Source organism: Rhinatrema bivittatum, chromosome 5 (assembly GCF_901001135.1).
Source record: "Rhinatrema bivittatum chromosome 5, aRhiBiv1.1, whole genome shotgun sequence".
NCBI lineage: Eukaryota > Metazoa > Chordata > Amphibia > Gymnophiona > Rhinatrematidae > Rhinatrema > Rhinatrema bivittatum.
In genome coordinates, this window is record NC_042619.1 from 28,670,742 (window position 1) to 28,697,987 (window position 27,246).

The window sequence follows — 27,246 nt, forward strand, 5'->3', positions numbered from 1 at the left end:
GGGGGGGGGGGGGGGGGGTTAGGTAGGGGAAGGGAAGGTGCGGGGGGGGGGGGGGGGAGAAAAAAAGTTCCCTCCGAGGCCACTCCGATTTCGGAGTGGCCTCGGAGGGAACAGGCAGCGCGCATAGGACTCGGCGCGCGCAAGTTGCACAAATGTGCACCCCCTTGCGCGTGCCGACCCCGGATTTTATAAGATACACGCGTATCTTATAAAATCCAGCGTACCTTTGTTCACGCCTGGTGCGCGAACAAAAGTACGCGCACGCGTATGTTTTTAAAATCTACCTCATAGCTTCCATGTCAGAATAAATGACCAATAGTTAAGATCCCCACCAACTTCCAAGGGGTAAAAAGAGCTGATTGATGACCTGCTGGAAATGCCACATTAATGAAATAAAGAGGTCTGATTAAAATACGAGTACTCTCCCACTAATTTCGTCTTCCATTGATTCCACACCTTTAAGGTTGTGCATATGGTCCAGGGAAGACAACATAATAACATATAGGTAGCCAGGAATGCTTAGATTGCCAAGGCATAGCACTGATGGGCATCACCCCAATCATCTTTTGCTCTATAGTCACCCATTGTTTCAAGGTTGTTTGGGGTCCCAAATCCAACAATGCTCGTCACTGAGCAGCTGCATAGAACCACTAAAGATTAGGGACACCAAGCCCACCATTAAGCTTTGGCTGGAAATAATCTGATCTATTTTAATCTGAGCCAACACATTTTTTTTAATGTAGAAAATTATTAATTAGTCAAATCTAACTATATTTTAATCTACCTTCTGGGTAAAAGCCAATGGTTCACAGATGTGACCACTTATTTCTACTGTCTGCAGCTATAAATTGGAAGATACACATATCCAGCCACAAGGTGGCACTATTCTCCTTTTGAGTTATTTTTCACAAATTAAGACAGAAAATGGAAGCAGATACTAATTCTAGCATGCAAGCCTGAGCAGTTTCTTCTGCTTTACAAAACTTCAGATAAACACCTCAAGTCTCACGCTTGAGGTATGAGGCAGATTTGGATCTCCTCCTCCCATGCGTAGATGCACACTTATTAGCAGAATTTCATGCACACACACACTCACAGCCGAAGGAGGAGAATCGGCTTCAGGTTGCCAGAGTCCGTGGCACTGGTCCTGCCAAGGCTGAAAGAGCCGCTGCTTCAGCCTGCGAGACGGGCTGGTGGCCACCGGAGCTGCTGGTGGAGACTGATGGAGCCCACCCGGCTGATCACCAAAGATCAGAGGTCAGAGCTGGTAAGAGGCACGGGGAAAAGAGGGAAGGAAGGAAATGTGAAGAGGTCATGGGGGACAAGAAGGATCGTGGAAGAGATGATGAGGTGGAGATAATGCTGGAGTGAGAAAGGTGGTAGAGCGAGGAGGAGGAGGAGTTGAGCGAGAGACAAAAGGAGGTGGAAAAGTGGTGGATGAAAGTGGAAGGGCAAAGAGGGTAACAGAAGAGTGAAAGAGGGGAACTGAGTCTATGGAAAAGGAAGCATCGATGCAGTTGTGGGAGGGAGAGGAAAGAGGAGTGGAGGATGGATGGAAGATAAATAGTTAAGAAAGATTTATCTATTTATTTATTTATTTAAAATTTCTTGGATACCACTTCTCCAGTCCCAAGAATATTAAAAGTGGTGAACGAAGAATGCCAAGAAGGCTCATATACATGAAAAGTACAAAACCCGGAGAGATAATTCACATCTCATAGAAAAAAAAAAAAAACAGGAAACCCCTGGCCAACCAAAAAAAACCCCAAAACAGAAAACCTGGCAGGTGCCCACCTACTAATGCCAGACCGGTCCAGCCCTGTACTCAATCTATCAGAGAGTTGTCCCCAGCCATCCTTCTAATGGGAGGCTGTTCCAGAGAGAATGGTGGTGAGACAGGGGAGGGAAAGATGGAGAGAATGGAGAAAAGGCCAATAGAGGGGGTTAGATATTCAAGGAGAGGCAGACCAGGGGTGGGGGAAGATTAGGAAGATCGCACATGCAGAAAGAGTTTCCCCATCATCTTGAGGGTATCAGCCTCATTTTAAGGAATAAGTCGAAGAAGCTATGAAATAAAAATCCTCTCTTCCTGGCGCTGTAGGACTCTTTGTTTGATAACCTTTAGGCCGATTCATTAAAAAGTGCGGGAGAGCCAGAGCTCCGTGTTGAGCGCCTGCTCTCCCGACGCGCACCCAGGCGCCTCTCCTGGGATCGCGATTCTCTATTTAAATGAGGTGTCGCGCTAATAAGGAGGCGCTAGGGACAATAGTGCGTCCCTAGTGCCTCCTCATTAACATAGAGGTGGCTGTCAGCGGGTCCATCAACCGATGCTCAATTTTACCGGCCTCGGTTTTCAAACCCGTTGACAGCTGTGGGTTAGGAAAACGGATGCCGGTAAAGCTGAGCATCCATTTTTCTAACCCGTTGATCAGTGGGTTTTACTTTCAGTATCCCCGGTGACTAACTAATAGACTAAAACGCACGGCCAAACGGGTGCTAAGCGGTGCGCTCAGTCGAGCACACCGTACTGTATCGGCCTGTATGAGTGCAGTTTTCAAAAGTCATTGACCAGGGTAATAGGGCTGTCTGAAGTTTGCCCACCCCGTATGTGGATAAAAGTACACACAGGGCTCAATAGACGCGTGCGCTTTTACCCGCAGGCTCAGAGGCGGCGTTGGGGGGGGGTGGGGGGGGGGTGACAGCGTCTGTAGTTTTGCAGGGAATTAGTATCGGCAGAAAGACCAGCGCAAATCTCTGAGGGCACTTTTTCCAGGGGAAATTGTGAAAGGGATAGAGAACCTGTGCAAAGTCCCCATCTTAAAGTATCTGCAGACTTTGCAAGGACCTGCATAGTAGTTTTGAAAATTGCCCCTTTATAGCATTTTTAAAAATACCCCCCCCCTACCCCCACACACACACACGCAATGACATAGGTGAGGTCATGAAATAAGAAGCGCTTGACCCGTCCTGTCTGCAGAGTGGCCCCTGCCTATGCTGCTTTACCTCTGTCTTGAAGTCTGGACGATTTTAGCACTGTTCACCAGCTTCAAAATTGTGCTACTTTGTGCTTGCTTTTTCCTCTGCTCCTCACCCTTCCTTGCACTTTCCATCAACCTCCGCACTCAGGAGCTGTCCCAGCTTTCAGTTTGTACAAGCTTCCCCTGCTACAGGAAAACATTCATTATTTTGTTATGCCATTAGCCACATTTGATTGATTTTTATTTATATTCTGTCTTTTTTGGCATTTCAAAGCAGATGCCATTCAGGTACTGTAGGCATTTGCCTATCCCCAGAGGGCTTACACTCTAAGTTTGTATCTGAGGCAATGGAGGAAAAAGTGATTTGCCCAGGATCACAAGGAGCAGTAGTGGGATTTGAACCCTGGCTGCTGCTCTAACCATTAGGTGTTTCCAATTATGGAAGAAAAGCTTTGTGCATTAGGGTGTCTGGTCTATGGAGGGTGCCAACCACATAAGTGCATAACATAAGAACTGCCATATTGGGTCAGATTGAAGGTCCATCAAGCCCAGTATCCTGTTTCCAACAGTGGCCAAGCCAGGTCACAAGCACCTGGCAAAATCCCAAAAGGTTGATAGATTCCATGATGTTTATCCCAGGGATAAGCAGTGGATTTCCCCAAGTCCACCTTAACAATAGTTTATGGACTTTTATTCCAGAAACTTGCCAAACCTTTTTTAAACCCTTCTACACTAACAGCTTTCACCACATCCTCTGGCAATGATTTCCAGAGTTTAATTATGCATTGAGTAAAAAATATTTTCTCCTATTTGTCTTAAATGTACTACTAGTAACTTCATTGCACGTTCCATACTCTTTAGGCTTTTTGAAAGAGTAAACAACCAATTTGCGTTTACCTGTTCCATTATGCTCATTATTTTATAGACCTCTATCATATCTCCTCTCAGCCATCTCTTCTCCAAACTGAAGAGTCTTAACCTATTTACTCTTTCCTCATAGGAGAATCATGCCATCTTTTTTTTATCATTTTGCTCACCCTTCTCTGAACCTTTCCTAATTCTGCTATATCTTTTCTGAGATGCGGTGACCAGAACTGAACACGATACTCAAAATGAGGTCGCACCATGGCGCAATATGATATTCTCTGTTTTATTCTCCATTCCTTTCCTGATAATCCCTAGCATTCTATTTGCTTTCCTGGCTGCCACTGCACACCCAGCAATGGATCTCAACGAATTATCCACGATGATGCCTGGATCCGTTTCCCGGGTGGTGACTTCTAATGTGGAGCCTTGAATCTCCTGTAGCTGTAGCTTAAATTGATCTTGCCCACATTAAATGTTATCCTCCGTTTGCATGTTCAGCCTCCCGGTTTTGCAAGGTCCTCTTGCAGTTTCTCACAATCCTCTTGTGATGTAACAACGTTGAACCTCCACTGACCAGAAGTGCCACTGCGGAGAGGCTCCGTTTCTGGCAGGGATATTTGCAGGGGTCTCTTCCCTTCCTGGCTGCTTTGGATGTTATTCAGAGATGGATCTGCCCTTCTGACACCCACTCTCCCACACAACACTCTCTGTCTGCATTTAGGGACATAGGTGCTCTAAATTGAGCCCTGCCATTAAATGAGGAGCAGTAAGTAAACAAAATGCGGAGAAAGAGGCCAGGTATTGGACATTTTATGGTCAATCACACAGCATAGGAGAGAGGCAAAAAGGAGGGAAGACATAGCCGGCTGGCACATAATGTCAGCAAGGTTACATCAAACTCCCAAGAAAAGGAGGCGAGATCAAGCAACATTAGACAGCAGTAAGGCTTTGATGCATTTGTAAGCTCCCCGGGGAGAGGGGGCTGCTGAGCACCGGACCGCTCACACAGGGTGGGGGGAATATAGTTCTGTGGCTCGGGGGCAGAAATATTCCTGCAGGGCCACCAAGGGGGTTTCACAGTCCACAAAATAAAACAGTCCACTCCGGAGGTTTGTGTTCCAAGCAAAAAGAATTTACCAGAACAAAACTTAAGCCCAGAAGGTACAAAAAAAAAAAAAAAATCAAGAAGGAAAATGCAGGAATCTGTTCTTCTTAAACCAGAAGATAGCACACAAAAAAAATAATAATAAATCAAGCACTTCCACGGTTCAATAGTCAAATCTTCGTACCCCAGACTCCTGAAACGTTCTTTTCCCCCTGATATTCTTCAAAGCTATGGCATCGCCTTCTCCCAATTCCAAAATGTTTTTCAGGTTTATTGGTGAAACTGCCTGGGGATAGCAACCCTCCGGCCTCAGCTGCCACAGGCAGACGCTGTCCCTAAGGAGAAGGAAAAGCAGCCGGAGTTCTGGAAGACGCCCTCCCTCCATGAGTCAACCTACTCCTCCCTAGTGATTCATGGACTTACCCTTCTAGACTCCTGCATTCTGACCCACCCTTTGGGGATGGACCCACCTGTGATTTCAAATGCCCCTTCTCTGCACCACCCATTGCTAGAAGATTCCCCATGTTACAGAATACAAAGCCTATAGTCTGCTGGCACGGGTGGGTTTTTTCACCACACACACACACATCGCAGTGTACCACAGGAAGGAAAATATAAGTTGAAAACACGTTCACATTCAGTTGTCAACCAGCTGCCTCCATCTTTTGATGCTGCACATTGGGCGGTGCCTTCCCAATGATTGCTGTGGCCAGCACAGAACCGCACCTGGGAACCAAAAGGTTTGGATGAAATGCTGCCTCCTGCTGGTGAAAAATAATTACTGCACAGCACAATTCCCCACGAAGAGAAGGAACTTCCCTCAGCCAGGGAACTAGGAACTGTAAAAACATGCCGGAGACCTGCAGACTCCCCAATATCGTGGACTCGGGCCAGACCCGACATCAATTTCATAGACTTTTCCTCAAGCCTGAAACCATCACCACGATAAACGCACGCACCCCAGTATTTTGCGAACCGGACGATGGCCATTCTGTGTGGAAAGGAGAGCAGCAAGACCATTCCCCAGATCCCGGCCACCGTTTCCAGTGTTCACAGGGAACAGGCAGGCACCGAATTCACCAAAAAACCTCCTGATCACAACAGGGATTGGCAAAGACACAACTTCACAGAACATCATCCACTACTGCCGCTGATAGCTGGCAGAAACCGAGTTAAGGCACTTCTGGCACCTCCGTTAAATCTCCGTGGGGAGAAAATACCACTCCAATCGATCAGCATGAGTCCTCCTCCCCCATCACGACAGATGACCAGTACCCCTTCTGAACCTCCCACGGCAGGAAGCCTGTACTCCATGAGTAAGGTATGGGGACCCTTGGGTATATAACTGGGGAGAGATGTCCAATTTTCTAGAATGGGCTGCAGCCTGATTCGGCAACGTTTCCTAGCTAGGGAGCAGGTGTGATATCCTGCAGACAGTCAGCTGGGAGATATCCTCAGCTAAGGTAGTATAGGCAGGTTCAAGCAGACACACTGGATAGGTCAAATGGAGGTGATAATGACTCTGTACAGGTTATTAGTGAAACCTTGCCTGGAGTATTGTGTCTAGTTCCGTAGGACACACCTCTGAAAGAAGGGAGAAGGGCTAGCAAGATGGTAGAGAGCCTAAACAAAAAACACCCTATGAGATGAGATGTAAGTACGTAAATATGTATATCTCAGAAGGGAGGAGAGATGGGGGAAATATGAGAGATGACAGAGATCTGGTTGAAGACATCCAAAAGATGGGAAAGAGAGGAGAAGTGGTGATCGTTGGGGACTTTAATCTGCCGGATGTAGACTGAAGAATCCCTTCTGCAGAATCTAACAGTAGTAGAGCAATAGTGGATGACCTGCAAGGGGCTTTGTTCAAACAAATGGTAATGGAACCCACGAGGGAGGGAGCTATACTCGACCTAGTGCTCACAAATGGAGATAATGTCTCTGATGTCCAGGTGGGTGCCCACCTCAGCACCAGTGATCATCAAACAATATGGTTTGATATCACAAAAAGGATATGGAAAAGAAGCACAAAGACCCGAGTTCTGCAGTTCAAAAACACGGACTTTGATGAAATGGGGAAGTACCTGGAGGAAGAACTAAAAGGCTGGGAGAACGAGAGAGATGTGGATCAACAGTGGACCAATCTAAAAGGAGCAATCATCAAGGCAACTAATCTATATCAGGCCGATACAGTAAGGGCGCGTAAGAAAACGTGCGGCAGTGCCGGGCGCCCGCTCGTTTGCCGCGCACACAGTTCGGATCACATACCGCTCGATACAGTATTTAAATTAGACGCAAATGCAAGCTGCGTCCAAAGCGCGTCCATGAAGCGCAATCCATTTTACTGTATAGAGCGCAGGGGGAATGAAGAAACGTGGATCTATAGTCAGGCAACAACCAACAGGTCTGAATTATTTAGTCTGGATAAACAGATAAGCATGGGTGTAGCTTGCTTATTGCGGTGGTTAATACCCCTAACTAATTAAGCTATTTCACTTAGATGCAGATCCAACACTGCTCTCTGCATTAATGGCGGGGGTGGAAGGGAAATAGAATATAAAAGGTTACTAAGCGCCAAGAGTAACAGATAAGTATGAGAGAAAAAAAAAAAGTGCGAAAGCTTGCTGGGCAGACTGGATGGGCCGTTTGGTCTTCTTCTGCCGTCATTTCTATGTTTCTATTCCGCTATCTGAAGATATAAATAATATGCAAGAAACCAACCCTTTTCAGTGGAAAGGAAATTCTAGAACAGAGGTGTCAAACTGTGATATGCATGCAAATCTATCTCCTGCCTGTTCATTAGAGATACCCTGGAGACTGCCTACTCCTGGGAGGAACTCAGTGAGTCAGCAGGCAGTCAGCACCTCCTTGACTTCCTTCAGTATCCTGGGATGTACCCTCTCTGGAGGAGGTATAGAAGGGGGATCCCTTCACCTTCCTGCTTCTTCCTCCCTGAGGGGGGGGGGGGGAAGGGATTCCCCTTGCCCTGCAACTGCTGTGTCCTGTCAGGTGGGGAGAAGAGAATCCCTGGCTCCAGTGCCTGCTGTCTCTCAGGGACGCCTTGTAGTCTGTAATACGTGGCTAGAACTAGCAGATCATTAAGAATTGAAATGGTGAAATGCCTTAAGCAGGATTTGGAGGGATGTTAAATATCTCTTAGCCAATCACTTTAACAGATTTCACAATGGAACTCCAAACTGCATTAAATATACATACATTGATTATGCTCTAAAATGAAAGGGAGTAGGTCACTATATCAATTATCTGTTACAGATAGAATCTGAATGGATTTTCAAATTGGATACAGTGAAATCTTGGGTTTTGTCAGTCTAATGCATTTTTGTTTTTATAAACGAATGATGTAGAATGATGTTGAATTAAACGAACGATGTAGACTATGTTGACTTATTCATTAATGCATTATACTTTTCTTAAATTAATTCAGGAAGGGGGCACTTATCATACTGCTTGCAGAACTGCAAAGTCTGAGGTTACTGTTTAACCCATGGAATTTGCACTCATTTTCAAAGTCACAGCATGTGTGCACTTTTGTTTAGAAAATTGCCTCCTTTTTATCCAAGTACTTTCTTTTCAAATAAGACAAGGCGCATACTTTTGAAAATTCAACAATCTGTGCATTGTTTCAATCCCTGCCCCCAATCCCCATCCCTTGGAATGCTTTTGCCAAATGTGGTAAAAAAAAAAGAAAAAAGTACGTGTCCTAGAGGCACCACACATGTCCTTTTACCCACATAGAGGGTGGGCAATTTTCAAAGACCCCATTTCTTTGGACAATATTTTAGGCAATTTTTAAAAAATGTATTTTCTGGTTTAAAATGATTTATTAAAAAGTTTGATTGAGGAAATCTGATTGCATCATCCTGTTTAGAAACATAAGGCTCTCCGAAGTCCATCATTTTCATAAGTTTTTAAGGAATTTTTGTATGAATTGACTATAACAAAACAGTAATATTTTATACAAGGCTTTATGAATGTATTTTGCTATTTGGATTGAATGAATTGTTTGATTCAGCTGATGAATAGTCCACATCTGGAATGTGAATGGTCATGCCCTGAGGAAGGGGGATGACTCCCCAAAATGTTGGGTGGTTGTTTTATTCATTTGCTCCACCAATTTTTTTTTTCCCTGAAGTTGGACACATCTATGGCAGGTTTTTTGTGGGGTTTTTTTGGTTTTTTTTTAATTTTCCATCTATTATGGAGTGCAGCACTGGGACATTAAGAATTAGCTTCAGTGCCAACTGAACCTTTTTTGATCTCTGCATCCCAAGGCAAGTGTATAGGGACTGGGTTTGAGACCAGCAAGTGACAACAGAAAGTGAAGGGCTAAAGCTGAACGAGAGGTGGTGAAGAATCTCAGAGGCAAAAGAGAAAGACTTCTCGGATGAAAAAAAAGCAGACAGACATTATTGTGAGCAAGGGACTGGCGTTAGGCTAGGCAGTATGTGCCAGGTCAGGAAGCACTGCGCGTGCTGTGTTCAGTTCTGGAGGCCGAGCCCTTTATCAGGACATGGAGAGCATGGAAGTGGTTCGGAGGAGGCTACTAAAATGCCACAAGGCCTGCAACACAAACCCTACAAAGAGAGGCCTTCCCCCTGTTGGGAAAGAATATTGGGAGCATGGGACACAGTCGGGCCCCTGAATTGTCCCCCTGCATCTGACTAGAAGGTGGGACAGGGGTTATACTAAGGAGAAAGGTAGGCACAGGGTTAGGAGGCTGCAATATTGAAAACAACCTATCCTTCTCTCCCATTCAGAGGTAAGGGCAGAGTTGATAAGGAGAAAACAAAGATGTGGATAAAGAGAGCCTGGCTAGCAACACTGCAAGCCACAGGGTAGGCAGGATACAACGGGGGTCGATGCTAGTAGATTGGTGGACTATTGAACAAACGGGCATCCTCCTTCAGGTCAGCCTACCTGGAAGGAACAATAGAGCAGCTCCATCCACTCCAAATTCACCCATCAGGGAGCAGAGTGGCTCTTTTGTCCCCTGCTCTTTCTGCTCCAGCCCTCTGCCTCAACTCCCCAACCCCTCCTGGTCCTGCACAAACCCCTCGGGAGGGGGAGAGTGGTGGTGGGCTTAGTGCTGGGGGGGGGGGGGGGGGGTCATGCCTGGATATTGTGGGGGAAAGAGAGAGAGAATGTGTGTGTGTGGGGAGAGGGAAGAGAGAAAGTTAATGCCTGCATCCCTCCCCCTAATCCACACCAAATCAAGAGTTTCCGGGTACGGTGTTTGTGGAAAGGTGGCCCAGGCTGGATGGGGAAAGGAGCTGAAGGGCGGATTTGCTGTTTCAAACTACAGACAAACACTCCTGTGCACTGGAAGCAGAACCGGGCCTGGCAGTGTCCTCCAGAGAGGACCAAATGCTGATCCCACTCATAAAGAATAAAACAAGAAACTGGGTTAGGACTCATGGGAAAGTTTCCTGTATTTTTGCTGACTCTGGGGGGCCAGACCTCCTTTGCATCCCAGAATTCACTGGGCTCCTCTCTACCTTGAATCCCTTTGAAAGAATGAGTAGTCTGCTTCTTTTTTCACCGTTTGCTGTGGTTTCTTGCAACTGAAGTCGGGTTCTGTTAATTGTGGGCTTACAAAGGCAAAATGCCTTGCCATGCCCCAGCCAGTTCTTGGGTGGTGTTTGCTTTTTTTTTTTTTCTTCTCTCATTAGTATTCCTCTGAAAACTTTCTTCATTGAAGTATAAAATTGCAAATTATTATAATAAAGACAACGTTAAAAAAAGCAACAACAACAAACCCAGCTGTGAAGGAGAAGCGTACGGCAGACGTGACACGTTGGACCTGTGGTGCGCGGAGAAATCTAGTGAGAGATTAAGGGGTGAAGAGTGTTTGGAAGGTGAGCTAATGGGGGAGGAGCCTGGTGTGCAGGGGGGAGGAGCCTGGTGTGCAAAGGGCTTTAGCCAACAGGAGCCACTGGCCCTGAAGAGGAGGGGAAAATGCTCCTCCTGCTCATGCCTTCTCCATGCCCCTCTCCAGCCCTCCTGGGCTGTTTTTTTTTTTTGTCACAGTCTAACCCTGATGGTGGCCTGCGCCTATTCAACAAGATGATCAGGAATAGATAAAGCAGGGAGGTCAAACTAATCCCCCAGAGCTGCAGACCAGTCTGATTCTTAGGCTATCCCTAATGAATATGAATGAGATATATGTGTACGCACCGCCGGGTTGGAGCAAACAAGCCACAAGCCCTCAGAAAGGTGAAGGCTGGCAGGTTGGTCGTAGCCCAGTACTTCCTGCAAGCCATGGGGGCATAGAGTGTCAGGATTCCGAGAAACAGTTTCATTGGGGGTTTTTTTGGACAACAGCCTTGTTGGTTTTGGTGAGCTGTTTAGATGATCACAAAGCTTGGAAGTAAGGCACGGGTGAGGGGTGGTGGCGGAAGGAAGGGAGCGAGTGTTGAATTAAGCATAGGAACTTGCATGCCCGTTGACCCAGGACGATAGAGAAACAGTGAAGAAGACAAAAAAATGACTTGGATAGGGAGCGATATCATATGCATGTGGTCAAGCCTCTCCTACCGGCAGGTGAGATGTATCCTTGCAGTGTGGTACAGCTGGGCCAATCCATCCTTCTCTGCCCTTGTGTACTTTGGTTCTACGTCACTGTGGGGGCCTATTTATCAATGTGTGCTAATTACACACACTAATATGATTTTAAGGCACACATTAGCACTGCAGCTGACACCTGATTCGTGGGCCCTAGTCTTTGGAATACACTCCTTGCTAATCTTAGAGAAAAGTCCTCTCTGTCCACTTTTCTCAAGTTATTAAAAACATATTTATTCTTTTTGGCTTTTAGTGATTCATTCTAAGTATTTACCTTTAACTGTTTTAGCAGTCAGTCTGATGCTTGTTTTTTCCAGTGGTTGATGTTATGGGTACTATTATTTTATCTGAGCCAGTCTTGAGCAATGGTCTGAATGCTTAGCTGTGATTATTTTTAGGCTTCTAGTTTTATTTTTGTTTTATGTTATTTATTATGCTGTTGACAAGTGTATTGTCATGTTTTTTTTGTTGTTATTGTTTTATGTACAGTTTATGGATGTTATATTATATCCCGATATCTGGGCAGGTTACAAATGATGTCAACAGATAAAGGGAGTAAAAACTTTACAGGGCGATTTTCAAAAGTCACTTACCCATTCAAGTGGCTACATACATGAGTAAAAGGGTTTTCTGAAAATGTCCCACCCTGTGCGTGAAGCAGATACATTTCCGTGGAATCATTCCCCGGGGAAAGAGAGAGGAGGGATCCAAAAGTCTGTACATTGTGTTGGGAAAAAGCACGGAAACAGCGGTGAAAAATTCTGAGGTCCTTTTTCCTTGGCCAGTTTTCAAAGGGCAAGTACTGCTGTCCTTTGCACCAGCCTACATAGCTTTGAAAATTGCCCTTCAAGGAGGTAATTTTCAAAGTCACACAGGTTTATTCGACCAAACAGCTTGAAATAAAATTGCCCCGGATTTGTTTGCATAAAAGCACGTGCCTAACCTGATTTTATGAGCACAAAAGCCACGCGTTCCGGGGAGTGGAGCTGGGGTGGAGTTGCAATTTACGCTCATACTTTAGATTTTCAAAAGTCTGCATGTAAATGAACAAGCAGACAAGTTATGCCCTGCAAAGAGCAAGTGTGCATCTCTGAGTAGGTGAGTTTGTGTGCATTATTTTGGATAACTTGCCAAGCAAATGAATACATGTACGTTCAATGTGGAAACTGGTGCAATTTATGTGCAGGGCTTCTGCACACAAGTTACTCACGGTGTTCCTCTTGCAGGCCATTTTTCAAAGTGATCACGGTTCTCGAGTCCCCGCAGGCCTGCAAAGGGAGTTGCAAAGGGAAATTCCCCGCAGTTTACCTTTCAGAAATCCGCCGGTGAGCCAATGCCACAAGATCTTTAACCCTGCATGCTTTGCAGGGTAAAGGAAGTAGGGTAAGGGAGGCTAAAGAACTCTGGGGCATTTCAAAACGAGATCCCTGCACCTACCTTCTCCTTACCCTTCCCACTGCGGTCTCCTTTCTCTGTGGGTAAAAAATATGTGTGCTGTGGAATGGGAGCATACGTTGCCCCCTGAGGGATTTTCAAAGGATTTTTCTCCACATTTACCTGCAGAATTCCCTTTGAAAATTGCATGCCAAAAGCACTGTTAACACAGGCATTACGATTTCGTGTTACCGTGTATGTTTAATGCAAACATTTAACCATAAGAACATGCCATACTGGGTCAGACCAAGGGTCCATCAAGCCCAGCATCCTGTTTCCAACAGTGGCCAATCCAGGCCATAAGAACCTGGCAAATACCCAAAAACTAAGTCTATTCCATGTAACCATTGCTAATGGCAGTGGCTATTCTCTAAGTGAACTTAATAGCAGGTAATGGACTTCTCCTCCATGAACTTATCCAATCCTTTTTTAAACACAGCTATACTAACTGCACTAACCACATCCTCTGGCAACAAATTCCAGAGTTTAATTGTGCGTTGAGTAAAAAAGAACTTTCTCCGATTAGTTTTAAATGTGCTATGTGCTAACTTCATGGAATGCCCCCTAGTCTTTCTATTATCTGAAAGAGTAAATAACCGATTCACATTTACCCGTTCTAGACCTCTTATGATTTTAAACACCTCTATCATATCCCCCCTCAGCCGTCTCTTATCCAAGCTGAACAGCCCTAACCTCTTTAGCCTTTCCTCACAGGGTAGCTGTTCCATCCCCTTTATCATTTTGGTCACCCTTCTCTTTAGAGATGTAGTTAAGCTTTTGTGTAAATGACCATGGTAATGGGTACAAATGTATTCAGATGATCTGCACTACATTTAAATGAATTGGTTATCATAATTTTGCATACTAATCAGCTAATTTAAATTTGAAATCTGAATGAATGGAATTAATCCATGGGCGCCTGTTTCTTAACGCGTGCACATTCACCTCTCTTGGGCGCGCACTAAAACGGACACGCTATGGATAAATTGTGCGTCCCTAGGTCATTCTCAGCATCGGGCACCCAGGAGAGGTGGCTGTGTGCAGGTTATCAAAATGGACACTCAATTTACCAGCATCCGTTTTATCCCATGGCAGTGAATTTACCGACATAATATTCACGGCCTGGAGTGTATATATAGTGCATGTGTATTGTGTGCCCAGAAATGTTTTTTTCCTTCAAGCCTTTTGTTTTCAGGATGCTGCTTTCTGTGGTTCCTCCTGCTCGTATCGCAATGAGCCTAGGTAGGAGGAACGACAGAAAAGCAGTATTTTTGGTTTTTAAGTAGACCAATTGTCACGCGGCAAGACTTTATGCCTGCTCTGGTAAGGTGTAAAATTTGACGAGTTAAAAAGTGCTCCTTGGGCACATGGAAAAATTTTTGCATTGCAGGGTAAAAGCTAATAGCCTCATCGATGTGGCATTTCTATGTGATGAGCACTATGAGCTACACCTTTGTTTGGACGCACATTTTGGAGGGTGCTGATCCCTTTACTGCATCCGCGGTTATGGACGCGCGTCCGAAATGCGCGTCCAACCGCTCGTTAACCTGCGCGCTAGGCTGGGCGCACTGCGTTGCATCTGCCTCGACGTGCGTTAATGCCACTTTAACGCGTGTTCAGCCCTGATGCAGGCATGTGAGAGGTGTGAAGTGCCTGTGTTTTAATTTCCCAGTCGGGCTGTAGGATTTTTTTTTTCTGTATAGAAACTGTGGTGTCAGCCCCAGATGCACGGGAAGTGCCTGCTCGGAGGACAGCACCCTTTCCCCTGGCGGCGGCGGTGAACCCATATTTCACCACGAATTTAAGCGTAGATGAAATAAATGCGGTAAGTGGCTGCCACTTGATGGAGGCGAGGTGATAACTTGCACTGAAGGTCTGACAGAGCGGGTGGCACGAAGGGGGTTAGTAATCCCCGTCCGGTGAGGCTTTCCTAAGGGGCAATAGAGGGGAAAGGCATCCTGGCCATGTGCTGCCTGTCAAGAGATGTGGTGGGCTTTCAAACTGCCTGGTGCGCTTTGAGATTATCATCCTAAATCGTCCGCTATGTTGTGAAGCGAGGAAGAGGTCGAGAGCTTGGAATGAACTGAAAGCTTAAATCTGAATTTTACATCGGGGTTTCTACTTTCCATTCTTTTTCGCCTCTCCTAGCCCTTTGCCGTTCAGTTCCTCCATCTAATCGATGGAGACTTCCTTTCACTAGCAGGGTCTCCCGAGGGCAGCTGCCCTCCCGCCCCGGGGGCTGTGAGCCCTTGCTGAAAGGAATTTCCATGGCACCTTCGGCAGCCTCCCTGCCGCCCCCCCATGTCACAGAGAGTCCGGACATCTTCGCCCACAATCTCCTCCCCTCGCCAAGAAGGATCCAGGGAGTGCGAGCGGCGGCGGGGCGGTCCCGGGGGGGGGGACGGGACCTGGAAAGCCGGGACAGGTGTCCAGCCGAATGCAGAGCGGGGCGCCGGCTCCCCGACGGCAGGAGGTGAGTGAGCTGCGCCGGACGGCCCCGATTCGCCGAAAGCCTCTCAGGAGCTGGGCCGGCATTAACGATCCACACGCGTGGCCGGTGCTTTCCTGAACCGGGACAAGGATTGAATCCGCGCTTCTCCTGTTCTTGGGGTGGGTTTTTCTTCGCACGTCCTTTAGAGTTTGTGTGTGTGTGTGTATGGGGGGGCGGGAGGGGGGCACTTGGCGGATTAAGTTGCCCCGGAGTTATTCCATTTATCTCTCAGAGAGCCGGCGTGCAGCGGAATAACTCGTGCTCTTTTTTTCGTAGGCTCCTCGTTACAGGGCGTGTCGCGGCTGTCACCGAAACAATGCGTCGGCTTGCACTGGCCAGAGTTTGATGTCCCGACTTTATTGTGCCCGCTCTTAGAATTTGAAAAGGGGGGCGAACCCCCTTAAGAGTTAATTCTGCTCACCCCGAAAAGCGTCTTAACTGAGCCCCTCCGGCACGGGCTTTTGAACTCTTTCAAGATTTCCCGTTGAGAGCAGGCATTGGGCAGACTCAGGGATGATATTCGTGTTATTTAGAAAAGGAGAAAGGTTCCTGTAGTTATATATATATATATATATATATATAGTTTTTTCTTTTTTTTTTCGGGGGGGGGGGGGGAGAGGGCACATTCACGAGCAAACTCCAGTTCCTGCAGGAGGAAGGTGAAGTGGGGCTCTTGGTTCTGGCTGAGTTCTTGCACATTTCAACCATCACAAACAGCAAAGAGCATCTGAGGTAGGCTGGCCCAGCCCCTAACTAGAGAGCGAGAAAAAGGCTTCTCCAACGCTAATCTCTTTGCAAAGACAAAAGCCTGCACTGTAACTGTCTCAAATGCCGATCTTTGTTTTCTTGCTGTTACTCCAGCAATGATCACCCCCCCTCCCCCCATAGTTCCGGCTGCTGAGCGGAATAGCCGGGAAGAGAAGCTTCTTTCGCCAGGTGAACGGTGCACGGACCGGGGCTGCATTGCATGCCCTGCTCTCCACCTGCTGCCGGCTCCCAGAGACCTAAAACATTTGCACTTTCTTCCTGAGATACAGCACAAGCGTTTGGTAAAAGTCACAAATCACAGCGGAGGGACACACGGCTCTGATCTCCCATTCCTGGACCGGCACCTGGCGGCGGGGGGGAAGGAGTCTCAGTCATCGAGCAATGGCGAAACCCAGTGACCAGACCCTAGGGTCCACGTTATCCGGTTGCGGAGGGAGCTGTGGTTTGTGGCTCCCGGCGGCGGATTATCATGGCAATGGCTGAGCTAAAGGACTTTTTTTTTGGGGGGGGGGGGGAGAGATATAAAATATGGCAAATCCCACCAAGAAATTGCAAAGGAAAGCTCCTGGCGCTGTAGCCCAACGTTCCGACGTTATTGCAAACCGAACGGAGCAGGCGGAAACTGGCACGAGCTAAGCGTCTGCAGAAACTTTTAGCCTGAAAACCCCGGGACTCGCACTTGCCGAGAGCGAGCACGCGGCCCCCATCTAGGGCACCCACGTTCCCTCGCGTGCTCGACTCCTCCCTTTCACGAGCACCGTAAACGCAGGCAGCGCTCGTTCCACGGGTATTCCAGCTGTCACTGCTCGCGCTGCTGACGTCATGGCACCCCCAAAACACGTCACCCGATTCCGAATCCCCTCTCCTGGTGGTGCCTGCGTGACCCCGAGCCGTGCAACGCTTCCGTGCCTCCCCCCCTCTTCGTCTAAGCCTGCTTGCTGGAGATTTTCCAGTCTTTGCGTTGCCATAGAAAGGTCATTACTGAAAGCTTATCCAGCCAGCTTCAGAGGCTGGGTTTTTTTTTTTCTTTTCTTTCTGAGCATCTCGTTAGTGTAGTGAGAAAAATGCACCGTTCAAGCAAGGGCATGCTAAAAAAAAACAACCCACAAGCGCTTATAAGTCCTTTAGAAAGTATGGCTGCATTTTATTAATTTGGGGGAGGGCAGGATATTTTTGACAGGTATTAATGGTTGAAATGGTGCTGCTAACTGGATTTAAGGCACAAATCAGCTGAAAACTCTGTTCAACACTTCTTGATGTGCCTGTTCTTAGGTGACCATAGTACTTTCCTACCGAAAAATATTGGGAAACATAGAAATAATGGCAGAAAAGGACCAAAGATCCATGCAGTCTGCCCAGCAAGCTCATGGTAGCATCAAAAGCATCAGGCTTATTGGTTAAGGGTAGTAACAGCCGCATCAGCAAGTTACTCCCAGGCTTGTTTGTTTTCCCAGACCTTAAAATTTAGTGACTTTTGGTTGCTGTCTGAATCTGATTCCCCTTTTCTTTTTCCCCTACTGTTAAAGCAGAGAGCAATATTGGAGTTCTATCAACAGTAAGAAGGTTTATTGGTTAAGGGTAGTAACCGCCACACCAGCAAAGTTATCCCCATGCACTTTTTCTTCATTTCCATTCTTTAGTCTTTAGGGATCCACAGTGTTTATCCCATGTCCCTTTGGAATCTTTCACGGTTTTTGTCTTCACCACCTCCTTTGGAAGGGCATTCTAGGCATCCACTACCCTCTCCGTGAAGAAATATTTCCTGATGTTGGTTCTGAGTCTTCCTCCCTGGAGTTTCATTTCGTGACCCCTAGTTGTACTAATGTCTTTCCAGTGGAGGTTTGTTGACTGTGCATCATTAAACTAGAAAAAAGAAAAAGCAGAGTCCAGAGTAACTGGACAATACCTTATTTGTGCCATGTTCCTAACACTGAAGTTATAGTGCCTGTGGCTGCAGGTGTCCATGGAGTAGTTCGCACCAGCTGAAAGCTTCGTATCTGAATCTGAAGAAGTCATCTAATGACATTTTACAGGGCAACTGCCTAATAACGCCAAGAGCTTAATTTACTAGTACAACATGGAATTGAAAGCAAAATGCAAAGAACTTTGGTTTGAATTTAGAAAGAGTTTTGTAGACCACTGGATCAGCTTTCACTGTCAGTGACTGCCCCACTGAAGCAGGCTGCTGACCACTACTTTTAACATCCTATTTTTCTATATACACTATGGTAGCAGCTTTCATCCGCTGTGTTTACTTTGTACTTTCAGGCTGGGTACTAAAGCAATGACGTGACTTCTGATGCATTACTAATATCAGGAGATATGGGGGGGGGGAAAAACCCAACAACCCAGATCCACAGATTTACTCATAGTAACATAGCAAATACCAAAATGGCCCGTCCTATCTAGCCAGTTCAGCTTCATCCTCTCTTGGTAGATGTGCATATAAATCGCCCTGGTGCAAGCAACCCAACATCAACTTTCCCCTTGCCCATGTCCCCCTCTCGTATCTATCCCAAGCGCGCCCAAAGTTTATCAGGGTTGGCTCCCCATGCTTTCTTGGAGCCCTGTTTATGGTTGTAGCATCTCCCAGTTGATGGTAGGAGAGTGCTTATGCAGCCACGGAAGACCCACCACCACCAGATGGACGGCTTTGTCGAGAATCAGGAAGGAAATCTCCTCTTCGTGGTTATCCCCATTTTTTTTGGATCCATCATGTGAGATGGCTTTCGTGTTGCTCCCATCCAAGCTGGGGAGAAACAGAGTTTCCCCTCGGTTTTCATGGAAGAAATAGTTAGAATTCGGAGGTGGGCTGGAAACATGGAGAAATTTCGAAATGAGGGAGGCAAGTGGCCCGTTCTGATCAAGTCCTGGTAAACTGACTCAGATTTGAATACAAAGCCTGTCTAAACTGGGAGCTCATATAACCAGAACAGAACCAGGACAAGCCCCATATCCATGTAAAATTTCATCCCAACTGAAATAAATCTGGACCGTTCACTTCTTGACTCTGATTTTCTTATTTGCTTTGACTTAGAGTACCTTGGATCTCTGAATCCTTGCATAAATCTGAAACAATCCTTGGAAATCCAATTTAGAAAATCAGAGTCAGATTCAAATTTCTGAGGAAATTCAGAATCGAATTTTCACTAGCTCACTTAGCTCTAATTCTGACGTTAGTTTTGTTGATATACATACGTACATCATAAGCAATGTTTTAAAGGGTAGCGATCCATGAACTAGGCTAAGGACGAGCCAAGTGTTAAAACAGCCAAGACCAAATTTCATGTTTGGTCTTTTAAGCTTTAAAGTTAATTCTGAGCTCCAGTTGATTCTGTGATTATATTAAAAATGTTGGACTATATAAGAGTCATAACGTAGACCTTGAAGAAACACTGACTTCCAAGCCTCCTGGTGAGTATCATCGAATTAAAGGTAAAATTGATTGCCTGTTGAATTCACTAGAGTCTTGCTCCTGAAAAATACTTAACTAGGCTATAAAGCATACCAAGGGCCGTCCAAGAAAGTTAGGATGCTGAATATTCTGGCCGAGAACACAGGAGAAGCCATATATATTAAGATCATAAGATCTGCCATACTGGGTCAGACCAAAGGTCCATCAAGCCAACAGTGGCTAAGCCAGGTCACAAGTACCTGGCAGGATCCCAAGTGGTAGATAGATTCCAAGCTGCTCATCCCAAGAATAAGCAGTGGATTTCTGCAACTCCATCTTAATAATGGTTAATGGACTTTTCCTCCAGGAACTTGGCCAAACCTTATTCAAAGGTATGGAAACGTTCTACTTACTATTTATATAATCTTGTTTAACGTGTGGCTTTTGCATTCTCTGACCCTTGTCTTCACTGTTCGGCGTCATATTTCTGGCTGTTACAAAGCATTCTGTTACATATTAAAATGTTTCTCTCATTTCTCCCCTTTCCCTTCTGTCATCCGGTGAGTACATTTTGGGGGTTTTGATGCCTTTTCTTTGTAGGGTTTGTTTTGTAGGCCCTGTATCATTTTAGCAGCCCTTCTCCAAACTGCTTATATCTTCTCAATATTCTTGCTATATGTCCTCCAGAACTCAAGGTGCAGTCTCAATATTGAATTATTAGGCCCATATTACCTCCAACCACATTTAATATAAAAAAAAATACACTTTTCCTTTGAAAGACTTTTGATCGCTTTCCCCTTAATCTTATTGGGTCATCTTTGATCTGTCTACAGTCCTGCATGTGAAAAGATCCCCAGTAAGGCTCTTTGATCTACCTGTTGAATGTGATCATATCAAGCATTTTAGTTATTTATAACAATTATAGCCCATGTTATAATTGGGTAACAAAATCAATATAAAACAATACTGCCATTTTCGCTGAAGGGGATCCAAGCTGGCGACAGGCTGCTAGGCGCTGTCCTCTGTGTTCTAAGTTATTCTTGTTATTACCTTAAATGAGTCGCAAAAGGAAACCCAGGACTGGCTCTCTCACTGTAGCACCTGGTGCTTCTTCTCCTCGTGGCCCGATGAACGTTCATGTCTTTCGTGGAATTATGTTGTCGGTGCATCCGTTGAGAAGTACGGGAGGGGGAAAGCTTGCCTCCTGCTTCCCCAGGATCGTCTTTCTCTCTTAGCCTGGCAGACCTGGACGCCACCCCCAGATCCTGCAGTTAGCGGGGACCTCTCCTTGCAGCTTGGTAAGTCACATACTGATGATGTTTCAGCGGCTCCTTCCAAGGCAGGGAACGTGATGAATGGATCTCCTGCTGCATGACCCGGCATATGGGCCGGTGTGGATAGCTCTCCAGTTCCTGGTCCCACTTGGGTGCTAATGGAGGACTCTGGTCACAATGTAGTGGTTGATTTTCCTGACTCTGCAGCTGAAAGTCTGCAGGGAAACCTTTTGATGGCGAGACTTTCTATATATTCACTCTTGAGTCCATATGGGAAGCCATTGAAGGTTTGGGTAAAGCTATTTCCATTCAACTTACTGCTGCTGTTACTGCATTTGATTCACGTTTGTCACTACTTGAGAACTCCTAAGTGGAAATGGATCAATGTATTGCTGAGACTCGACATTCTATGTCCCAGGTTAAAAGCCTTCAGGAAAGTTTAGTGAAAGACAACATTTTACTTTCAAATAAAATTGAAAACCTGGAGAATTCATCATGACGTAAGAACTCGTGATTTATTAATTTTCCCTGTGTTCCTAATGGTCTCATCTGAGGATACGTTCAGGAGGTATATGAAGGAAGTTCTTAAGATTCCTGAATCAGCATTGCTCGGGTTTATGGATTATTTTATTTATATATTTTAAAGTTTTTTTAGCTGTCTGCAAATGCTACACACATAAAATAAAATGTGCTGTCTTCCGCCTCCTAAGACCGAATCTCGTCAGTCTCGGGGGCTTCCTTCTGTTTCTGCTGACTCTCTGGATCTTACGACTGTACCTGAAACATCTGAAGCTTCCTTGGCTAAAACTTCTACCTGGTTGGTTACGTTGGTGTTCGATTCAGGTAAGGAGTGGCTCCTTAAGATGGATTGTAGGGCTTTGAGGCTTACCCTTTTTGCAGTGCAATGTGATGGCTTTCCTAGACGTAAGATCTACTCAGAGGAAACAGGAGCAGTTTCTTCTGATGAGACCTTAGAGTTTTGTAGTTGGAGGGGACCATTTTTTCTTAAGTTCCCCTGCAAACGTTGCTTTAAATATAATGCTAACATGCATGTGTTTTTTGAGCCCAGTCAACTTTCTTTTCTTTCTTGTGGATAAATTGGTGATTCCTGATTTCTCTGTGACAGTACCAGGGGTGTAGATGATATTTGGCGACTTAATTTTGTATTTCCCGGTATCTAGCATTTTTTAGCTACCTTTTTCTTCAAATCTAACCGCTTGTTTGATTGAGTTTCTTGGATCTCTTAAATTGTGGACTTAATTCTGAGGGTTGAAATAATATTTATGTTTATATATTTCCTGGTTACCATATTGCATCCGCTCTTAAGAATTTTCTTTGTTCAAGGTTTTCTTGAAAACCTCTGTTTGAAAATTAATAAATAATACTCCCCCCCCCCCCGCCAACATACACACAATACTGCCATTAATAATATAATCAATCTCCTTTCTCGTTTTCTTCATTCCTTGCTCTGGGCTATGTAACATAGTAAATGATGGCAGATAAAGACCGTATTGACTCATCCAGATGAGATTCTTCCACTTTGGGTTGATAAGCATACAAGGTGCTATCTGCAGCTCCAATGCCAGCTCCCTGCCATGTCTTCTACCTGACTTCTCATCCCTTTTCCTACCATTGCCCTTATATATTATGTTCCAGGCATGCCCAAGATCTGTAGAAGTGCTGCCATTCACCACTTCAGCTGGGAGGCTGTTTTAGGCATTGCCATCTTCAACTTTGATTCTTCCATGACCAATACTTCATTCAATCTAGGACCATTTCCATTTCTTTCTTACTAACCACATTTTGTAATAATTCCTCCCCCTCCCATCACTAAAATTAGTGAGGCCATTTCCAAACATGCCGGTCTCCCCATGCTCATTGAGCTTTGGGTGGCAGAAATCTGGGAGGGGCAGCAGTCCAGCTGAGGATTTGCTGCTTCCCAGCTGTGTGGAGCTGAGAACGGCATTCTGCTTCCTGCTTCAGCCCCTCCCCTCCCAGTGCAGAAAACTGGAGGGGAGGAGTGAGGCTGGTAGGGACAAAGCAAAAAAAAAACCAAACAAAACTGCTCTACTCCATATTCCAGTCCCTCCCCACCTGTCCTGTGCATGGAACAGGAGGAGAGGATGAGGCCAGGGCAGCCAGAAAGGAGCAAAGAAAAGCCACTCTGCTCCTAGTTCAACCCTTCCCGTCCTGGCATTCAGAGGTATGAGGAGAGAAGGTGAGCCTAGAGCAGAGAGAGCAGAGTCACTTGCCTGCTGTGAGGGAAGGGGAATTTGACAGCACCAGCAGTACCTAGGGATGTCAAAATCCTAAACCTGTCACTGCTACCCTTTAGTTAAAATCAGATACAGTTCTTTGACTGGGTGAGCAAAGAAAAGGTGAGTGCTGGATGTGGTGTACTGAAATTTCGGTAAGAGCCCACGCAGGAGGCTCATAAATAAACTGAGCAGCATGGGGTGAGTTGTTTGCTGGTAAACTGAGGTAGAAATTGGTTGAGTGGTAAGCAACAGAGAGGGCGGCGTGAGCCAAGCTTACTCCAAACAAACAGGGACGGCCAGTGGAGTGCCTCAGGGACCAGTCCATTTCTGGTCAGTGGCTGGTCAGTGATATTGCATAGAGGTTGGTAGGAAAGGTTGGTCTTTTTTGTAGATTAAATTTTGTAGATGAAAATCAAGAACTGCAAACAGGGTGGACACTCCGGGTGGGAGTGATCAAAAGGGAACGGATCTCCCCCTTCAGGATCTGCCAGGAGCTAGCGAGTGGCCCGAAGTGGCCACCACGGGAGACAGGATGCTGGACTGAACAGCTCTTACAAACGGAGATAAGTCTGGGGTGAGTCCACTTGCTCCCTGTCAGAGTTGGGGATACCAAAACTTTGGCATTGCCCTAAATGAGTTGCAAGCTGTAGGCAGTGCTGGCTTGGGCTATGGCTGATTGGCCGGTTTATGCTTAATGTCTGTAATCTCATGTCCCCTTTTATAAGGAGGGGGAGGGGGCAAACCAACCAACCCCCCGTTCTTGCCCTGCCAGGTTTCTGATGCCGGGCGGGACAAAACGTTGGGTCAGGCCATGGTCCCTGTGGCCCACCCGGCTCCATTTCCTGTGCCCGTTTCTTTTTTTTTTTTTCTCTTATTTCTACTCTCGCGCCCCATTCTCCCGGCTTTCTCTGATTTGTTTAAGTGAGTGAGATTCTTTCTTTCTCAGATATTTAAAATTCAATTAAAAAAAAAGCCTGGGACGATGTGACAATGCCATAATTAAACCGTCGTTTGTGCTAAAAAGCACCGGGGTGCAAGGTGGCAGGCCTGAGCTTGTGGTTATCCTGTAAGCGCACCGTGATAAATCTGGCTCTTTGTGTCTTGCAGTGATACGGATCGTCACTGCTTCTAAGACAGACCAGAATAGGAAAACAAGAGGCATGTTTGTGAGCCAGAGGTACCACTGAGGCGGTGCACGGCACGGAGGGCAAGCCTTTCTTAATTCTCATCATCTGACTTTCACGTTGCTCAGCAATAATTTTTTTTTTTTTTAATCAAATTCCCATCACTTCGTTAAGCAACAGTATCTCTGAGGGGAACGGCACGTACTGCCTCGGAGCTCTTTCAGCTGGTACACGGCAGTCGTTGGTCTCACAGAAGAATCCAGAAAAAAAAAAAGTGCAATTACTCCAAGCTGCATCTGACTTCTGAAGATCAAAATCTGCCCTGGTCCGTGGCTTGGAATCGGCAGGGAAGGGGCTGTTGGTATTCTCCAGGGCAGGCAAGGATAATCAAAAGAATGCGATTCTGGGTTTAGGGTTCAGCGGATCAGCTTGGACCCAAGTATGTACTTCTGAACCTTTCTGAGCTCTCGCCCCCATCACAAAGGCCAACTGGAAGGTGCGGCTCTCCTAAGAGTAGTTTGGTGAGTTTCTGGGTGTTGGTACTCAGATGTCCAGAAGAAAGCCAATACACGTCCCTTCACTTCCCAGCTCTTTTAAAGTGGGTTTTTAAGTCGTTTCTTGGGGTGTGAGGAATGGCTTTGATGTATATGATCTATCGAAATAATGCATTTTTTTTATCCTATTGTTAGGATAAAGGGGAATTTTCCTGCTAAACTGGCTCCCATGCAGGACTGAATTATATTTGGATTTTCACTGGTATATACGAGTTGATCCCAGGAAAGTGAAGACTGTGAACCACCATAAAGCAGAGGGCCGTTAGTGGAAATAGCGAAGCACTGACCATTAGGGATGTGAATCGTTTTAGGACGATTAAAATTATCGTCCGATAATTTTAATATCGTCTTAAACCGTTATGGAACACAATACAATACAGATTCTAACGATTTATCGTTATAAATCGTTAGAATCGTGAGCCGGCACACTAAAACCCCCTAAAACCCACCCCCGACCCTTTAAATTAAATCCCCCACCCTCCCGAACCCCCCCCCAAATAACTTAAATAACCTGCGGGTCCAGCGGCGGTCCGGAACGGCAGCGGTCCGGAACGGGCTCCTGCTCTGAATCTTGTCGTCTTCAGCCGGCGCCATTTTCCAAAATGGCGCCGAAAAATGGCGGCGGCCATAGACGAAAAAGATTGGACGGCAGGAGGTCCTTCCGGACCCCCGCTGGACTTTTGGCAAGTCTCGTGGGGGTCAGGAGGCCCCCCACAAGCTGGCCAAAAGTTCCTGGAGGTCCAGCGGGGGTCAGGGAGCGATTTCCCGCCGCGAATCGTTTTCGTACGGAAAATGGCGCCGGCCATACGCGTATGGCCGGCGCCATTTTCCGTACGGAAAATGGCGCCGGCAGGAGATCGACTGCAGGAGGTCGTTCAGCGAGGGTTCCGGCGCCTCGCTGAACGACCTCCTGCAGTCGATCTCCTGCCGGCGCCATTTTCCGTACGAAAACGATTCGCCGGCGCCATTTTGGAAAATGGCGCCGGCTGAAGACGACAAGATTCAGAGCAGGAGCCCGTTCCGGACCGCTGCCGTTCCGGACCGCCGCTGGACCCGCAGGTTATTTAAGTTATTTGGGGGGGGTTCGGGAGGGTGGGGGATTTAATTTAAAGGGTCGGGGGTGGGTTTTAGGGGGTTTTAATGTGCCGGTTTTTCGATTTTTCGATTTTTAACGATTTTTAACGATTTTTCACGATATTTTACCCCCCCAAACGGCAACAATACGATTCCCTCCCCCTCCCAGCCGAAATCGATCGTTAAGACGATCGAGGACACGATTCACATCCCTACTGACCATACTGAAATGGGTGGGAGTGGCTTTTTGCCAGTTTTGGAACAATGAATTGTTAATACTGTGCAGCGTCTCGCGTCTTCTCCGCCCAGGCCTGAACCCAAGACAGCTGGGGTGAGTTCACAAGAGAGGGAAAATATGAGCAGAGGTAGGGAGAATGCAAGATTAAAGAGCAACCCCAGTGTATACAGTGCACAGAAAAGAAGGCAGATAGACAAATGGGTGGCTAGTAGTGCCACCTTTTATATCAGGTGTATGTTCTGCATGCCCAGATCTTATGTTTTAGTGTTATGATGCCACCCAGTGGCTGTATTAAACATTGCATTTGCAGGTGTAGGGGTAGATTTTTAAAGAAGCGTGCGCAGGGTACATTTGTGCGCGCTACCTGGCGCGCACAAATGTACACCCGATTTTATAACATGCACGTGCTGCCGCGCACATGTTATAAAATCCGGGGTCGGCGCGTGCAAGGTGGTGCACACTTGCGCACCTTGTGCGCACCAAGCCCTAGGGGAGCCCCGATGGCTTTCCCCGTTCCCTCCGAGGCCGCTCCGAAATTGGAGCAGCCTCGGAGGGAACTTTCCTTCCGCTCCCTTCCCCTATCTAACACCCCCTCCAGCCCTACCTAAATCCCCCCTACCTTTGTTTCAGGAGTTACGCCTGCCTCTGGCCTCTGGCAGGCGTAACTTGCGCACGCCGGCCAGCTGCCGGCTCGCCATCCCCTGGACCGGTGCCACGCCCATGGCCCCGCCCCTTCCTACCCCTTTTTCAATGCCCCGGGACATACGCGCTTCCCGGGGCTTGCGCGCGCCGCAGAGACTATGCAAAATAGGCTCAACGCGCATAATATACCCGCGTAACCCTTTGAAAATCTACCCCTTACTGCATGTACCTGTCAGCAAAGATATGTAACCTTGCTTTGATTGGTTAAGTCTAGGGTGGGGAGCAGAGCATTCTCACTAAAAAGACTTCAGGTCATCTGTAACGCACCTTGTTCCAGATATTCTTGCTTCCTTATCATCCTAGAGTAAATTCTATGGGTTTGTTTTGTTTTCAGTTTGTATCTTTCAATAAATGTTTTATGGAGTTTAGGAACTGGCCTGTCTTTCAGTGTAAAAACGTGACC

The 27,246-nt window shown here is 46.5% G+C and overlaps 1 protein-coding gene across 3 annotated transcripts in view; it reads left to right on the forward strand.

Annotated features, from left to right (window-relative positions):
• Positions 1 to 968: 968 nt before the first annotated feature.
• MYO7A (myosin VIIA) overlaps positions 969 to 27,246 on the forward strand; it is a 284,107-nt gene continuing 257,829 nt past the window's right edge. The window contains exon 1 of one of the 3 annotated variants that reach the window (XM_029602172.1): positions 969 to 1,267. The gene's annotated coding sequence lies outside the window, so the exon portion shown is untranslated. Of the gene's footprint in view, positions 1,268 to 15,355; positions 15,440 to 27,246 lie in introns of those variants that run through there. The other 2 variants (XM_029602173.1, XM_029602174.1) reach the window with 2 other exon arrangements.